General features: G+C 33.0%; 1 long non-coding RNA gene across 1 annotated transcript; it reads right to left on the bottom strand.

Annotated features, from left to right (window-relative positions):
* Positions 1-2,896: 2,896 nt before the first annotated feature.
* Positions 2,897-7,169, bottom strand: LOC123660498. The gene is made up of 3 exons (XR_006744211.1): positions 7,150-7,169; positions 6,970-6,985; positions 2,897-3,037 (listed from the first exon to the last, which is right to left on the bottom strand). It is a non-coding gene; the product is annotated as an uncharacterized LOC123660498 (long non-coding RNA).
* Between the last annotated feature and the right edge of the window lie 7,641 nt (positions 7,170-14,810).

A 14,810-nucleotide genomic window follows, 5' to 3' on the forward strand; every position in this document is an offset into this window, starting at 1 on the left:
CCATCTGACCACATGACCAGAAAAGTGCTGGATATTAAAACTAAGCCCCGAGGACGAGGAAGACCCCGAATCACATGGATCGCTGTAGTAAATAAGAACCTCAAACAAGCCCAAGTCACCAAAGAGAAGACCCAGGACCGTGTTGTCTGGAGGCACATGATACGGAGGGCCGACCCCAAATGAAATGGGAAAGAGCCAGTCAAAGAAGAAGAAGTAAAACCAGAGATCGAAATATTATTGACACAACCTTAAGAATTATCCCTATTACTTGTAGATAATCGTAGTATGTTTAATTAGCTAAGAAATAAATTGAGATATTCAGATCAGTTAATTATTTGCTTAAACGATACAAAACAAAGAACATTTTTTTTTATCTATACAAACGCTTCTCAGAGATATTTTTATTGTATACTTATATCTCCCACCGGATGCTTCATTGTTCGAGACAATTAAAGTCCAAAGTTCTATTGATCTCAAACGAACTTGTTATTTTGTAGTAAGTATATTAGCAACATAAATACATACAGTAATTGTTCGTGAGACGAAAATATTTCACACAGTAATTTTAACGAGCCTTTTATTGTTAAGTATTTAACCATTTTTATCAGTAGTTCTTTTGTTAATAAATATATTTGTAGTAATGTCTGAGTTTCCTTCAGCCGAATTGAGTAACCTCCTCCTTTTTTGAAGTTGATTAAAAAAGACTTCATTCAAACCGGCAGCGAATCATTTTATTTCTCTCTTCTACTACTAATCCTTCACGATTTACTAAAAATACCGAGCTGAGCTCGGTCACCCAGGTACTCCTTAACATTATATAGAAAAAATATATTATTCAATTAAACTAAGCCGTCTTGCCACCCCCTCTCTTCCCGTGGGTGTCGAAGAGACGACTAAGGGATAACACAATTCCACTACCACCTTGGAACTTATAAAACCGACCGATGGCGATATAACCATACATCTATTGGCTTTGTAATACACAGATCGAAGTCGGGCAGCAGCGTCTTTGGTGCGACAAAGCCAGCCCTGCGATCACCAACCTACCTGCCCCGCATGGTGACTATAGACAAAACACATGAGTTCACGCCATTTTTTGTGCGAACTTGTGGAGGCCATGTCCAGCTGTTGACTGTGATAGGCTAAAGTTATGAGTGAAGTGATGAAACCGTCTAGAAATTCCTTAGTAATTTATCTTAATAATCTATAACGATCTTGAATCCCATAGTAGTGCGAGAATGAGCCTATTTAATATCCCAAATTAGTTTGCAAAAAATTGAGATTTGAAGTGTAATCGTTAAAAATTAAACCGAGTCAACATTTATGCAGAAAATTTACTCGTCGCTTTGACAGGCTAAATAATATTGTTCCTGGAAGTACGATATTAATATAGGGACTTAAAAAATAAAAAGTTTTTTTTATATATATAACAGTTATGTGCACTACTGTGTGAAGCATTAGAGCAGCTGCGCATTCTAAGCATAACCACTGCCATAAGTAACAAACATGGTAAGAATATCCGTTTAGTGAGGTATGCTTAGTGTAATTACTACTGGGAATAAATATGTTAATAATAGTAATTAATTAATACAATTTGTAGTCAAATTACTGCCTCTATTTATTATGCTAAAATATGAAATAAAAGCTCCAATTAATTAGCCTTTGTTGAATCGAAATATATTTTTACATGACTATAACCCAATGGAGTGACCTCACGCTGTAAAACAGACGTGTTTGTATTAATTTATGACTTTTAAATATTTCCTATCCACTCTACTTTATTAGTAGGTATGTATGATTCTTTCATGTTTAAGCCATTTTTAACGATTCTTTTCCTACCTATAATATTCAAAATGTAGCAAAGATATATTATATATTTTCACTTTTTTACAGACTTCAATATATATATATATATATATATATATATATATATATAACGTATGCTTTGGGACACATTGTGATTTTGTTAATATAGTCTTAAGACAAGCCTCATAATTAACATATGTTCATATGTTAACGTATGAACAAATATATTCGATTATTTTACAATTCATATACTATAACGATGGTTTGAGGACTCATCAAAATATGGTATACTTTGGGAACTGTCTCTAAAATATACATCTTACATTTTATCAGCAATCATGTACTATAAGTATGGTTTGAGGACTCATCAAAATTTATTTTATTATTTATTTATTTATTTAATTACAATTTGATTCTTTACAAATAAAATTAAAGTTTTTAAATATCACGGTGATCACAGCTAACAAACACATACTTTTTTATTATTTACAATTCGAACACAAATTATTTAAACTACTTACACACACATACTTAACTACGTATCGAAGTTTTTATTGATTGATAATTCCTAGAAATCACAAAATGTATCACAAAATAATATAAAACATATTCTATTAAAACCCATATAAAATAAATCAAAATCAGATGGCCTTTTTATCTAATTTACAACGAAAATCTAACTGAAACCACAGATATACAGATTTGAAGACAAAATTATTCACCGTTTAACAAATATACTTTTTTTTCCGAACCTCGTCAATGTTGATGCGAGTCTGATGCCTATGCTAGGAATAAAATACCTGTATTACAGGTCATCAGTCTCGCACAATCAAAATATCGCATACAATGCGACTGTCCCCAGAATATACTGTAATATGTATATAGGTATATATGAGTATACTTTGGGAACTGTCTCTAAAATATACATCTTATATTTTATCAACATAATCATAATTATCACATTTAAATTTTATCGAGATATGATAACTACTTTTTGAGTAATCTTTGATAACGCGTTAGTTACTTGACTATTTTTTCGTCGATCTACGTTGTATTACTTGTCGATGTAATTGAAGTTGTTTTTTTTTCGTTTGCCTACAAACACAATTATTTCACGACACTTCATGTTTTAACTTATTTTTTTTTTAGATTTGTTAATTTTAACCGAAATAAATTTTTCCAGTTTCATATATACTTAGATAATATTTTCCTAAATGTGTAAAACATTTTGCTTCCGCTTGCCAATTACTGCGATAAATAAAACACGGATTAAATTTTTACATACTTATTTGTGGTGTTATATGTAATTGTATATCTACTTAGACATGAATAACAAAATAGTTGACTTTTGTCTAATAATGCTAAATTTACTATTAGGTATGCTATGTTTAAAAAAAAAAACAAGAGTAAAATGTGTTAGAATATAAACATACTTAAATTATATTATTTCCACTCTTCTCGCTCTTCTATTTGCGATATCTATACACGGTCACCAACCCGCCTGCCCAGCGTGGTCACTATGGGCAACACACATGAGCTCGAGCCATTTTTGGCTCGAACTTGTGGAGGCCTATGTCCAACAGTGGACTGCAATAGGCTGAAATCATGATGATGATGATACAAATAAAAATAAGTGTTGCTTAGCGTTATAACTCGAGAATGGCTCGACCAATTCGGCTACTTTTTTTGTATTATATGTTCCATAAGGTCCACGGAAGGTTTAAATGGTAAAAAAACAAAATTAATTAATTTTTAGTATTAACTTTTGACAGAACGAAGTCTGTCCGGGGACCCAGTAGTTTCGTGTTTGTCTATATGGTCCAATATTTCTTCCTCTATGGATATTGTTACTAAATTTGTTAATCTTTCCTGGCTTATTGTTGAGTGCAGATAATTTTTTATATGTTTTAAACGACATCAATAGGCGACAAGAAACCCGTACTACAAAAATATTAATTAAATAAAATTATTTTAAAAAAGTATTTCTAATATGTTAAGTCAACATATCTCAAAACAGAATATCCCAGTAACATTCTAGTATAAAAACAAGTCTTTTAGAGCTACACGTACTTAGAAACGAAATAAAAACATGCATTCTTATTTCACTTAAATGATATATCCAGAACGCCGAATTCGTCCTATACATATTTATTACGTATGAATCTAAAGGAAAAATTAATGCACGTTTTGTTTGTTTTAATTTTTATTTTTATTTGTACTTACAAAGGTGCTAATAATTTTTATTTTTGGTAGTATGTACCTACCTACCTAATAAACTTTGGTTTTGAATTATTCATCTTTACATACATAAGATTTTCATTCCAAAGGCCAAAAAAAGAAACAAATAAAAGATTATTCACACACTTCAATAAAATAATAATTCAATTACTATTTAACTACAATATTAAAATCATCAATGCAATAACGAGTGTTGTTTACGCGAATAAGTGACGACTAGTCCACAAGCGGGGAGTTCCCCGGGGCCGCAGTACGGATGGCGTGTGTTCGTTGCCATAGAAATTATTATCGTATAGGTAGGTAGGTTTAATTATATAAGTATCCGAGTGAACCTCGGCAATCGAGGTCCGCGATTTTTCAAGGTATAATCTAAACTCACTATCACGTACTCTGCATTTGTGTATTGATAAGCCATACCTAATTACTAATGACAGGTCTCATTCGCACACGATATATTAGGTATACGCGTAAGATCGATCGCTCGGCGCGCGCGCGGGAAGATGGACGCGCTACGACATACGAACCTTACGGCGGCTCTCGCCCTATTGACCTACTAGGGTACCTACACTACCTACCTACTTTCGGTAGTGAAAAATAAATTATAAAATTTTGATAAAAATTAGAATTTATGTAGAAATACACTTAAATATTCTGATTTGGAATCATATTATCATCATTATCATTTCAGCCTATTACAGTCCACTGCTGGACATAGGCCTCCACAAGTTCACGCCAAAAATGCGTGAACTCATGTGTGTTGCCAATAGTCACCACGCTGGGCAGGCGGATTGGTGATCAACCCGCCTGCCCAGTGTGTGTGTGAGTTCAAATATTTTTATTTTCAAAACGTCGTCGCGTCGGGGGACTACTAAGTGAGAAAAACAGGTGTAGTCGCAGATTGCACAAAAGAATTTATAAAGAAATATGTACATAATAAGACCGTGCAAACTATTTTTTCCAAATATCACTTTTACTTACTCTGAAGCTGAAACCGCGTTTGTAAAATATTTGTTAATTTTTTTATGAAATCGTAAAATTTTACAATATTTTATATTAAAAGTCGATTTTACACTAATGTAATATATTAAAACATATTCATGGTTCAACAGTTTTGTATTTAAACAGTCATGATTTTCTTATGCTAGACAAATTAATTTTGTTTCAGGAAACAGGTTATATGTATGCTATGTAATGTTTGTTATCGCTGAATGTGTGACTTAGCGTGACAAAGAGGGAGCGAGGGGTCTCAAATTAACGATAAAAATTTGCGTGATATATTTTATGTTAAAATTAATAAAATAAAATTAATTAATATTAAGATATGGCATCCTAATACTTTATAAAACTAACAAGAAGATACCACCTACTCGTTGTTACTGATTTTGTCGAAATTTATATTTCTCTAGTGTCCTGTGCCGGCTTTGTACGGGTGACTACTTACCTAGTACAATTATAATTATTATATATTTATTATATATAACAGCGGGGGGCGCGAAGCGAAGGTCACATCGAGCGGGTGACGTCCTCGGTATCTAACCCGTCATTGAATAATATTTTCGCGCGCATTTTTAAATGAATATCCACTACTAATAGATATTTATCGGTTTCTAAGTGGCTTTTATCGTTTTCGATGAGATCCTATTAGAATTTTTCAATAGGGATAATACTTACTAACGTGCCTATGTTCTATGTTCGGCTAAGTTCGGACTAGTTTTCGATAAGTTACAAGTTTATTAGAATAATTTTTTGAGTGATGATTCGAAAGGTTCATATATAACAAAACGTAAATTTATTGTTATTATTCAATAAATTTCGTTATGTATGTATCTTATTTCTTTACATGAAATAAATATCGTTTAATGGAATTAATTGTAATATAAGTATCCTCATTCCTAAGGTGAAATTCCTGAAAATAAAACCTTGATAACTCAATTTGTCGATTTTTTTGGCATCTTTTAAAAAAATGAAATCATAAATTTTAGTATTAGAAATTCCGATTAATTAACTAACGAAAAATACATTTAATAAATTGATTACTTATTTTTCTTCATAAAACAAATTTACGCGTCAGCTTCATATGTTACAACTTTTGTTTCCTTTTCGTCCCCGTTCAATACCGTAAGAAATTCAAGCCATTGAAATAGCGTTTTCATCGGTATATGACTTATCAATTACGGTCTTTTATTGATAGGTATTGTGATATTGTGTGAATAGATCAAATAATGGTGGAGTGTATGTCGAAAAGAAAATCGATGGACTTATCAATGTTGGCAATAGGAACGCTATCTAAAGATTGCCGTATATAGACGAATGCGACTTAGAGTATCATGAGCAACAGTTAAATGTGTACAATAATGACTCCAGATTGTATTTGAATAGTAGAGATAATTTAAGGACAGTCCCCGAATCATACTCTTAATAGGAAAGAGTACTTGAAAGACTTCTGAAAAATAGGTATTTGAATAAAATGTAACTGTCTCGCTGTATGCCGTCGCCGCACCCCGAGACAAGAAAGGGATAACTGCAGCTCAGACCGGTTTAGGTAGGTAGATAATCAATGACCAAAACAGAATTTCGTAGTCGACTATTTCCTCCCCAAAACATGCCATTTTTATGTTACTAAAAAACCTTCAGCCATGCCTCTGTTCTCGGTTTTTTGTAAATACGCATTATTTTTAATGAGTGTCTGAAAATGTATAAAATAATTGTATTTGCTCGCAAACGAAAAAAAAAACCAACTTCAATTACATCGACAAGTAATACAACGTAGATCGACGAAAAAATAGTCAAGTAAATACGCGTTATCAAAGATTACTCAAAAAGTAGTTATCAGATCTCAATAAAATTTATGTGACCACATGATAAACATCAGCTTTCGATTAAATTAAAAATTATCAAAATAGTACACCCAGTAAAACGTTATACGGATTTTCGAGTTTCCCTCGATTTCTCTGGGATTCCATCATCAGATCCTAGTTTCCTTATCATGGTACCAAATAAGAGATATCTCCTTTCCAACAAAAAAAGAATAATCAAAATTGGTACATCCAGTAAAAAGTTATGCAAAGTTATGCAACATGCAAAAGGTATGCAACGTAGGTCGACGAAAGTAGCGTCAAGTAAAAACGCATTATTAGATATAGTTCGAAAAGTAGTTGTAAGATCTCAAATAAATTTTAATTGACACACACCACCTTTCGATTAAAAAAAATTGTCGAAGTCGGTCCACCCGGTCAAAAGTTCTAATGTAACATACATAAAAAAAAATACAGTCGAATTGAGAACCTCCTCCTTTTTTGGAAGTCGGTTAAAAATAGGCAATATTTCTAGTTTTTGAAGACTCCTATTCCCTATGATGATGAAAGCATGGTCATGAAAGTTAAAGGTTTTACGTTACAAGAATATTTGATCTAGTGTCATTATCCGGGGAGAAAACAGTCGACTACGTTTGTATGGAGAAAGAACCGATAAATTAGATAAATTAGAAACTGTCCCCAAACCATAGGCTAGATATGAAAATGTTTGAAAACCAGACTCCAAAGTATACAAATGTCCCCTAACCATACGTCCGCTCGAAAAAGTGTCGGCAAAACATACGTTATGCCTATAATAAATAAATTTTCAATGTCCTTGAGCCGAAAACACGAATAATTGCGAACATACATCGTTTTGGCTTTGGAGATTTTTTTACATTATTAGAGTTAGCTTTCGCTCAGAAAACTATTGGCAACAAGAGAAAAATAATTTGGAAAATCTAAATATGGGCGACTCCTAACGCAAATTTTTTTATACAAAACTTTTTTGCGTTCCTTACTCACACAGTAGCAAGACGAAGAACATAATACAACGTGAGTGTTTTTAATGCCAACGCGATTGTCGGACGTAATCATAATATTTCTATCTACTCTATCCCTATATGCTTTATCTATTAAAGTCTTTTATTGAAAATAGATATTGTTTATTTATAAAATATTAGTGGAGTGTATGTCTAATATAAAATCCGTGAACTCATTAAGGGTGGCAATAGAAAATCTATCATGTTACGTATATTGTTGAGTGCGACTTATAGTATACTTTATATGTGAATAAAAATGTCTCCAAACTATACCTTCCAGGTTTTCAAGTAGAAGAGATAATTTGAGGACAGTCCGCAAATTATACTTCCCTATAAACTGTCCCCAAACCATACGTTTAATATAAAGATACTTTGAGGACAGTCCGCAAATTATACTTCCCTATAAACTGTCCCCAAACCATACGCTTAATATAAAGATACTTTGAAACCAGTCTCCAAAGTATACAAATGTCCCCACACCATACGTCCGCTCGAAAAACTGTCTGCAAACCATACGTTATGCATATATATATATATATATATATATATATATATATATATATATATATATTTTTTTTTTAATTATATGTTCAGGGGTCAAACGAAGTTTCGTTTATGAACCGATTATGATAATTCTTTTTTTGTTGGAAAGGAGATATCCCAGGTATGGTACCATAAGGAAACCAGGATCTGATGATGGGATCCCAGAAAAATTGAGGGAAACCCTCGAAAATCCGCATAACCTTTTACTGCATGTACCGATTTTGATGATTTTTAATTTAATCGGAAGCCGATGTTTATCATGTGGTCACATTTAAATTTCATCGAGATCTGATTACAACTTTTGGAGTAATCTTTTATAATCCGTATTTACTTGACTATTAATTTTTTCGTCTACCTACGTTGTATTACTTGTCGATGTAATTGAAGTTGGTTTATTTCGTTTGCCAGCAAACACAATATTTATCGTATTTTCCTTATTCACATTCATCGGTACTTTTTTAACGATGATTATTATTATTATTTTTCGGTATTTTTTTTTCTCAGCCTTTGGCTGGTTTTTCTGCATTTACGGGTCAAAACCAAGTAAATGCAGCGTGTGGTGTGTTAAAATTATGTGTTGTGTGGGATTTCGTGTTCGTCAATTTGCAAGAACTTTCTTACGATTCGGTATGTATTTAAAATGGCGGCTTTTTGTAAGGTGACGTAAAGAGTTTCGTTTAATTCTAGTAGTTTGAGACTATGTAACAGATGGTTTGGGATAACACCTGTCGTGGAAAGAGCTATTGGGATTATGTATACTTTATTTTGGTTCCAAATTCTAGCTACTTCATCCTTTAGTTCAGTATATTTGTTGATTTTTTCCGAAATTGTTTTTTGTAGGTTATGAGTGTTGGGAACAGCAATATCTATCAGATAGGTTATTTTATTTAATTTATCTTGGAGCGTTATATCCGGTCTATTGTAGTGGATGGTCCTGTCTGTAAGTATTGCGCGATCAAAATAGAGCTTATGTGTGTCGTTTTCTAAGACTGTTTGTGGCTTATATTTATAATAAGGTGTGTTTGTGTTCTGTATGAGTTTGTGTTTGAGTGCTAACTTTTGGCGAATAATGTTGACTACTTGGTTATGTCTATGTGTGTAATCTGTTTGTGTTAGTGTTGTACATGCCCCGGTAATGTGTTGGATGGTCTCTGGTTGAACGTGGCATTTGCGGCATTTATCGTTTGGTATTGAGGAATCTTTAATTATAAATTTTCTCTAGTTTTTAGTGTTGACTATTTGATCCTGTATCGCTATTATAAATCCTTCGGTCTCTGGAAATAGGTTTCCTATTTTAAGCCATTTGTTTGAGGCTGCGGTGTTTATTTGGGGTTGTTCTAGATCGTGAGGATGGCGGCCGTGTAATACTTTTCGTTTCCAGCTATCTAGTTTTTGTGTTTGAAGATCGTTACTTTGGGTATTTAGAGAGCTTATGTCTTCGTGTAAATTTAGTGGAGTATAGTTAAAATCATTTTGAACTATGGCTTTATGTATTTCGCTAGTCTGTGATTTTAAGAGGAAAAAAGCTCTTAAATTGCCAACTTGTTTTTGACAAAGATGATTCAAATCAATAAGGCCTCTTCCTCCATATTCTCTTTTGATTGGGTGTAGATTATTGTGTTTAGTGAGTGTGGTGCGTATCGTCCGCTCTATTTGTTCTATGTCTGTTTTTGTCCATTTTATTATACCAAATGAGTATGTAAGAATTGCGATAGCGTATGTATTTATGGGCTTAATGAGATGTTTGCCTGTTAGTTTAGTTTTACAAAGAGCATTGACTCGTTTTTTAAATTCTATTGTTAAAGTGTTTTTGATTTCTGTGTGATCTAATCCTTTAAGTTGTTTATATCCTAAATATTTATACAAATCGGTGGGTTCCATGGCTGTAATTATATCGGTATCATTAACTTCATAATGGCCTGGCCGTATCTTGCCTCGTTTAATGTGAATGTTCTACTCCAAACCAAATTCCATATTAATGTCTTTGCTAAATTGTACTGTAGTATCTATTAATTTTTGCATTTCCATTTCTGTTTTTCCATATAACTTAATATCATCCATATATATGAGATGAGAGACTATTGTATCTCGTTTATCATATTTGAGACAATATCCAGCCCGACAACCACGCAGCAAATGTGACAGGGGGTTTAAGGCGAGGCAAAACCACAGAGGACTCAAGGAATCGCCTTGATAGATCCCCTTCCTAATGATTATTTCTCTAGTTGTGATGTTAGTTCGTTTCGCGGTCAGATAAAGTGTGGTTTTCCACCTGGTCATAATATCGCGTAAAAAGTTTATTATTTTCGGGTTTATTTTGTATATTTGTAATATTTTGATCAGCCAAGAATGTGGTATACTGTCGAAAGCTTTTTTATAATCTATATATGTGCAATGTAGGTTTCTATTTTTTGAAGTCGCATGTTTGTGAATAGTAGAATCAATTATTAGCTGTTCCTTACATCCCATGTGGCCTCGCTTGCATCCTTTTTGTTCTTCCGCTATTATATTATATTGTTCAACATGTTTATTGATTTTTGTTGTTATTGCTGATGTTAAGATTTTATATATAGTTGGTGGGCATGTTATAGGTCTGTATTGTGAAGGTTGTGGAGAAATCTGTGATTTAGGGAGCATATAGGTTATTCCAGTAGCAATGAAATCTGGAATTTTTTGTTTACCAATAATGATATCTGTAAAATTTTTAGCAATGATCTTATGTAAAGAAAATAATTTTTTGAACCAAAAGTTATGAATTTTATCTATTCCTGGTGATTTTCAGTTATGCAATCTAGCTGTAATGTTATTTATTTCTGTTTCAGTTATTTCTGTGAATTCCATTTCTTCAATTGAATTCCATTTATTTTCTTCTTCAATTATCCAATCGGCTTTATCATTGTGATGTACTTGTTGTTCCCAGATGCCTGACCAAAAAGTTTCCAGTTGTTTTTGTGTGGGCATATTATTATTATTATTATATAAGCCTTTTTTCATATCCATGACTTCATATATGTATATATATAGAAACTATGTATAGAAAACTGCGTATGTATAGAAAAATGTATCAATAAGGTATCTGAGATTAATCTGTCATGGTTTCGGGTATAGGCCTCCTCCAATTGTCCCCATTTTTGCCTGTCGTTAGCTGCTTTTATCCAGTCCCTTCCTGCCAATCGAATTATGTCGTATTAACGATGATAGTGAAATGTTTTCTTTGTATCAAGTATCTGAGCAAAATTTTGTAACGTTTTTTCCAGAGTATTACAGTTTTCTTATCCTTTTCCAAAAGAAGAAGAAGAAGAATAATATCTAGATCAGCAGACAAGCTTACGGCTCACCTGATAGTAAATGATTACCGTAACTATGGTCGTCGTTCGCCCCAGGAGCTGCTCTGGTCACCTTGCTCACTAACAGGAACACTGTGTGATCTTCGTAAGGTACTACCCCATTCGAGCTGCTCCATGTTTTGAGCGGAAAATTTTCTTCTGTGCATTTAAGTCTGTTACATTTAATTTTTTTTATATACATATAACTAGGTCTACAAACGCAAGCGTACGGCTCACCTGATGGTAAGTGATTACCGTAGATTATAGACGTCTGCAACACCAGAAGCATCGCATGCGCATTGTCGACCCCTATCCCCATTTCGCCTAGGAGCTCTGGTTACCTTGCTCTCCAACAGGAACACAACACTGCTTGAAAACAGTATTATTTAGCTGTGTAACAGTATTATTGGAACGAAGTTCCTTACGGCAGGCTTGACATTTGACTGGGCGACCGAACTGAAAAAAAATGTGATACTAAAACCGTAAGAAAAATATATAACGGAAGTGACGTAATATCAGTCACACACGACTGTATAATATGACTTTTGTAAAACTAAAATATTACTAGCAAACTTTTTTAAATTATGTAATTTTATATTGTCGACAAAAATAATAATGAATTATTATTATTTTCTTTAATTTATTTTATTTTACGGTATTTGTTATTTTCTAAAATACTTAATTTCCTAAATACTTTTACGTACTTAATTAAAAACCAATCAACAAAATTAAAAAAATCAAGAACTAGAAAATATATATAAAATTCAACATTTTTTTTTTTCAAATTGTGATGCTTCTATACTATCCGAAGGAACTTCGTTCCTACCTGGTGTCCCATGACACTACATAATTTTCTTCTGTAAGGTCGAGGCGATGCGGCCTTTACCAGAAAACTTGCCACTTGTGTATCTTTGGAATAGTTTTCTGTCAAATCAATGTTAATGAAACCACAGGGCTCGAAAATTATGCTTTTACAAAAATACTATTTGAGGAACCCATATTTTGAATGTTCACTTCACATTTACAAAGTGAGCGTATGTGCCGTTAATATTGTTTATATAAAAAAGTACAGTGATATTATATAACCCAATCGGGCTGCTGAATATTTGGAGCAGGAAATATCCTACTGTGCTCTATCTCAGTTAATATTATAATGTTTATTCTTGTTTAGCAGTCCTTCACCCATAAATAATGCAATGACATCATAAAATTGTAGGATTATATTTACGTCCTACTGTCATTGCTAACATTTGTTAGCGATTGTAGGCAGAAGTTTCATAAACGGCCCATCATCGATTGCGCGAAGCGCTGATATCGCGCATATATGACGGCACGTTTTTCAAATTGGAGCGGATTTAAATTGAATTATTCTTTATGTCTTTCACAAAAATACGTAATAATCATGTTTTGTATATCATTATTAGTAACATGCCAAGGTAGGCAGTGCCTTTCTGCCTATATGAAATGCACGCTACGGTTTAAAGTCATATACAAGACAAAAAGTAACAGTATGACCATGAAATGATCAGCACAAACACGAGACAGCCAATCGTGTGTGTTGAAACCAATCGAAATCGGTAACTTGTAGCTAAGGGACGACAGTTGACCGTGAATGGTTGCAGCCTAAAGAATGTCATTGCGTGTATATTTAAGACAATGCGATTTTTCAGGGTAATATAAATAATTGTATCTGTTACGCACATATGAGTTTCTTCTGTCAGGTACGAAACGGCAACGCTATTTCACATACAAAGCAGTTTAGGTACATCCTTTTGGTATGCATTGTGAGCAGGAAAATGACCAATACACCCAATGTGGGTCGCACTTCTCCTGGCCTCGTCGGAATCTCTGGTAAAGTGCTGCTGCCACTCGGTCGACCTCTTATACCAACTTTTTTGTTTTCTGGTATAAAACTAAATTTTCACACCAACATTGATGAGACTGAAGAAGAGTAAGGCGTATATTTTTTAATAAAAAGGCGAATACTCACGATGATTTTCCAAAGTGTTTTATAATTGGTTAGTTCAATACCTACTCCTGTGGCAGTATGCAGTGCAAACAATATTCCCAACTCATTATCGTTCATAGGTCGATACCTGGGGTTTCCTAAGTATTGTGTACAAATTAGTGATTCTCCTCCGTCCTCCTCCTTTCAGCATTCAAGATGACCGGATTGAACATATTTAAAAAAAAAAAGATTTACTGAAAATCGCCTGAAAATACACACCTCAGAGAAACTTACATAACTCTTTCATTTAGGTATCAAAAATTTTAATGTTATTAACTAATATTGCTTATTGAATATTACGTCACAAGGTATAGTTACGACCTTTTTTGTGCACACGAGATTTGTTTTAGAAAACGTTCAATATTGACATATAAAAAGCTGTTTATTAATTTACTAGATAAAAATCTTTATCTCCTCAAACTTTCACACTAGGTCTGAAAGGGTTAAAATCTTGACTTCCTGACTACTTAGCATACTATGGGCTTATTTAACTGGCTGCTGATAAAGTTATTTGGCATATTATGTTATCCAACAGATCATCACATCATCATCATCAGCATCCAACAGATATCTATCTAATATATATGGTATCTAAAATCTTATGACATGTTTTTCTTATACACCATCAAAGTATACTCTATCTGTCAGACATTACTATTTGCAACCTTTGAATAGTAGCAGCTTTACCTCCTGCTGAAAAATCTAATCAGTAACTTATAAGCGAAATAAACTTTATCAATAAACGATTAAGTAGACAATCTTATAAAACCCTGTGAATCTACAACCCTTCTTATGTTAAATATTACGTTAATAGTGAAAACATTTACATTTTTAGATAAACTTGTTTATTCTCTAACGTAGACCTTCATCTAACCTTGAACTTATCACACAGGTACTTGATAGTACACGCTATAATATCAGTATATATGTAGATATACTTGTATAATATCATAATACTGCCATTTAAAATTGAAATTCATAGCAGTAGCTTAATGTATTATGATTTTTGTTAAAGCGAGGACATTCTTACAATAAATATTCATGGCTATAGAGT

The sequence above is a fragment of the Melitaea cinxia genome, chromosome 15, assembly GCF_905220565.1.
Source record: "Melitaea cinxia chromosome 15, ilMelCinx1.1, whole genome shotgun sequence".
Taxonomy (NCBI): Eukaryota; Metazoa; Arthropoda; class Insecta; order Lepidoptera; family Nymphalidae; genus Melitaea; species Melitaea cinxia.